This window comes from Rhodnius prolixus, unplaced genomic scaffold (genome assembly GCF_049639745.1).
Source record: "Rhodnius prolixus isolate KJV_2025 unplaced genomic scaffold, Rpr scaffold_1, whole genome shotgun sequence".
Taxonomy (NCBI): Eukaryota; Metazoa; Arthropoda; class Insecta; order Hemiptera; family Reduviidae; genus Rhodnius; species Rhodnius prolixus.
The window spans coordinates 43,875,821-43,880,310 of NW_027411581.1; the positions used below are offsets into that span (position 1 = coordinate 43,875,821).

The 4,490-nt window shown below is 32.5% G+C and overlaps 3 non-coding genes across 3 annotated transcripts; all 3 read right to left on the reverse strand.

Moving 5' to 3' along the window:
* Positions 1-734: 734 nt before the first annotated feature.
* TRNAS-AGA (transfer RNA serine (anticodon AGA)) lies at positions 735-816 on the reverse strand. The gene has a single exon. It is a non-coding gene; the product is annotated as a tRNA-Ser (tRNA).
* A 542-nt stretch (positions 817-1,358) lies between these two features.
* TRNAS-AGA (transfer RNA serine (anticodon AGA)) lies at positions 1,359-1,440 on the reverse strand. The gene has a single exon. It is a non-coding gene; the product is annotated as a tRNA-Ser (tRNA).
* A 2,160-nt stretch (positions 1,441-3,600) lies between these two features.
* On the reverse strand, positions 3,601-3,682 carry TRNAS-AGA (transfer RNA serine (anticodon AGA)). Its single transcript has one exon. It is a non-coding gene; the product is annotated as a tRNA-Ser (tRNA).
* Positions 3,683-4,490: the final 808 nt, after the last annotated feature.

Consider the following 4,490-nt stretch of genomic DNA (forward strand, 5'->3'; position numbering starts at 1 on the left):
GCCCTGAAGAGGACAATATATTTGTCGAAACGTTGGAAAAGAGACGAGTTGCTTTTTATTTGACCGATTCCTCGCTAACCTAGAATTCCAAGTCTATAATATAAATTTGAAACTGACTAATCTGTACGTTGTTCTGAAGTGGCTGTTTAGATTGGTAATTTCTTGAGAACCACTCCAAAAATAAAACGGAAAAACAAAGGTGATAAAAAAAAAGGTAAAACATGGTTACGATGCGTAACGAAAATCGTTAGCCTCATTTTCCGGGAAACTCCAAAAAAATAAGAATTTCCTTAAGTTTCGGTTGATGCACGCACTTTCGTATTTTTGCTAAAACTTTGGGCGTTCGAGCTATAACAGTAGTAAAACTGAAACCAAAAGTTTCCATTTATTGAATAATCTGCTAACACAATACAGAATGTTCACTATAAACACTTTGGCTTTTCATAAAAATTGATAAGAGGAGGTATTGCATGTTCATCTGAAATATCAGAATATCGTAAAACCGAAAAACAAAACAATTTATAAAATCTATTCTTTGTGTACGCTCGTATGTCAGTCTTTGAGTAGCACAACTCAAAAACGAAAAAACGGCAGAAATTCTAATTTGATTTTTGGAATCGGCGCCACCATGAAAAACCCGGCAATTAGCAGGGTTTTCTACTTAATCTGCAAAAATAATAATATTGTATGTGAGAGAAAATTAGAATAATAATAAAGCTAGGAGAGAAAAATATCGCAGTCGGTAGGACTCGAACCTACGCTCCCAGAGGGAATCTGATTTCTAGTCAGACGCCTTAACCACTCGGCCACGACTGCTTATATTATGGCAGAGGGGACTTTGGTACGGTTATATTATTAAAGATCAACATTGAGGTCAATTCTCAAACAATTAAAAGATTAAGTGATCACAGATTTCAATTTAGGAATTTTTTGTTCGTAGGATTAATTACATTTCTTGTCTTTCACTTCAATTAAGAGAAGCTCTACCGATCATGCTGTTTTTCAATTTTGCATTGTTTCAGTATAAATTGATCTCTGTGTTTGGGTTTGTTGTAAAACAAAAACGGAAAATAGCAGATATTATTTGATATTTTGAATCGGTGCCACCATTAAACATTGTATGCATATAATCAGCGTTTTCGGTAAAATCAGTCTATTTAATAATATTATTAATTACGAGAAAAAATTACGATGATTTTAAAATAATTATTACTAACAGCTGATATACCTACTTTAAATTTTAAAATTTAAAGTAAAGTTAATTAAAACCATAAATTATTAATATAGAAATTATAATATTTATAAAATAATAAATTTTTCTTCCCTTTAAATGTTAAAAGCTGAAGAAAAAAAATTCTCGCAGTCGGTAGGACTCGAACCTACGCTCCCAGAGGGAATCTGATTTCTAGTCAGACGCCTTAACCACTCGGCCACGACTGCTTACATGCTAATGGTGGAAGGGACTTTAGTCCCGTTGTATTACAATCAATATTGTGGTCAATTCTCAAATACGTTTAAAAATAAATTATGAGCAATTTGAGGTTTTTAAATTTAATATTTATATACTTTTTGTAAGATTTAAATATTCTCTTACTGCTTTGTAAATAAAATATGGTGATGGGTAGATTTTCGATTTGAAGTTTGATCGGAATATAAGATTTAGGAAATTATTTTGGGTATTGAGTTTAGGTTTGCAAATAAAAAACAAACAAACAATCATAAACGGCTGAAATTTAAATCTTTATATTCCGAATTGGACAGTTCTACTTAGGTTACGTCTATTGCCTTTACGACGAAATCAACTGACCCGTAGTTTTTTTTTTTTTTTTTTTTTTTTTTTTTTTTGGCGCATCAACAGCTGAGGTTATTAGCGCCCGGAGCTTTTTTCAGTGCACTGCCGGCCTCCGGACAGTGTTCTCTCGTTACAGACAACACTGTCCATCACCGGACAGTGAGCTGTAAGAAGCTCCTAGGAAGAGAAAATCTAAGGGTCAGCTGCTGGATTCGAACCCGGGACCTCCGCGTGGGAGTCCAGTATGCTAACCTCATAGCTAATCCCTTCCCTAACTGACCCGTAGTGTCGATCGATTCGGTTGAGTGAATCGATTTTAGAGTTTTTTATGATTTTTTTTTTTAATTAGCAACATCGATTTTTAAAACATCAATTGTTCATCGTACACAGTGAACTGGTAGCTACACTACGTATTACCTGACGCGTCTCAGATGTTTTCAATTTTTAACATTCCACACCAAAATCGAAAAAATAATTAATTCTAGAAAATTTTTACAAATAAAAGTTATATTCAGAGATTAATCTCTAGCGATAGAGAAATATTTGAAAATTTATAAAAATCTCAGAAACCAGTATTGTAAAGTAATATTGTGTTCAACCGATTTTCTTCAACTTTCAACTTTAAAATACAGTAAAAGCTCTGTATTCGCGGGGTATATGTTCCATAAATATGCCGCGAATACAGAAACCGTGAATACGGAATGGTAATTTATATGGGATTATAGGGGATACGTTCCTAGCTGACAAAATAAAAAATAAAAAATATAAAAAAATCAATTTAATTGAAGTTTTTGAACATTTTGATTAATTATCTTAAGGCTTAGGCAATGGTTTGAAGAATTTTGTAATTTTCTCTTGCTTAGCAGTTTTTAAAAGCTTTTGTTTGCAGTCAAAGTTTGAACTTGCCACTACAACTACCATCAGGTTCTTTAAAATGAGCGTAAAGATACTTTGCCTTCTCCCGGACCATTGGACCACTCAGGGGCACCCTTTTTTTGGATGCGGTCTTTGATCCATAATGACAACGCCACTTCCATTTTTTCTATTGCTGGATCACGAACAATTGCTTTCATTCTGTGCGTTTACATTCTCAAAAACACCGATCGCGGCGAAGGCGGCTTATGTCAAAGTCCTCGGCGATATCATTTAACAACATACTTTAGGCAAAGTTGTAAGACTAAGATCTATTTTACTTTTTTTTATTAGTCCATTTGACGGCATTTACAAAGGATATTGGGTTGGATGCCTATTGGAATCCTTTTATTATCATAGTGTACTTCCGCGAATATAGGAATTGGGTCGCATTTTTTTAATCCGCGAATAGTGAAAACGCGAATGAAGGAAGCGCGAATAAGGAGCTTTTACTGTATTAACATTATATTTAATATTATTTGATATTTGTAGGCGATAAAATTGTATCTTGTTTTGTAGTGAATCTTGAGAGTAGTGTTTGCATATAAATACATACCTGCGGTTTGTAGAGACGATAAAAAATAGTAGGAGAACTTAATCAAAAATCGTTAGAACCATTTTCGAGAATTTCTCAGAAAACTGAAAAGTCACTGCAGTTTTAGTTAATAGCAGTATAAACTAAATGTCTGTATTTATAATCATAGGACATAGAACTAAAATATTATTTGATATTTTCTGTTATATTTAGACGTAGTGTCTAAAAAAATTCTTGAAATTACGCAAAAATTCCTTAAAAAATATTATTCTATAAACTAAGTTTTATAAATTAAGTTATTGTATAAATTGTTCAATAATATTGCTAAACTAAGAATAGAGAGAGAAAAAAAAAAAATATTCGCAGTCGGTAGGACTCGAACCTACGCTCCCAGAGGGAATCTGATTTCTAGTCAGACGCCTTAACCACTCGGCCACGACTGCCGACCACAATTGCGGCCGTGGAATTAATGCATATAAATTAAAAAAATTACAGCTGTGTACAAAACTTTTAATTATACAGATAAATTAAAATGCTTTTAATTTATGAACATTTTTTTCCTGGTTGATTGTTAATAATTGATTTACATCATTAACAATTAGTTAAAACGCTACTGAAGTGAAATTTCAAGTAAAGAAGGCGGCTGTCTAGTTCTACAAATGTTTTTATAACATAAACATTAACTTCTCTACATACAAAGTGCGTGGCTTGGTCACGTGTTCAAGCATTACTTGAGCAACATTATTCTGTCTTTTTAGCTACCGTCTATCATTTCATTCATGCGGTCGGAAGTCTACATAAATTATATATTAATACTATTGTTTACCACACATGTTTAACACGCATGTTATACAGAGGATTGAATTTACTATTAACAAAATCTAGTGAGACGACTTCTATTGCTACTGTTCTCAAGTTATTACTATTTTACATTTAATTCTTATCATTTAAGAAGGGAATCTACCCAATCCATCTTTCAGAAGTACACTAAAAATAGTTTAAATAAAACTGCAGGTACTCCATTGGCGAGAAAATCACAAAATCAATTTTGCTAAAAATATTGAATTTAGGAATATGGTCAGCCATATTTCTTCAAATTTAGAGATTCAGTCTCAAATTTTATTCTTATTAATATTGTATATCTAACAATGCACTTACAATAAAATATATTGGCATTTTAGATAAAAGCCTAACCAATCCTCTCTCACAAAACCCCTGAATCGAATTTTCTAGAGTATTGTTGTAAATACA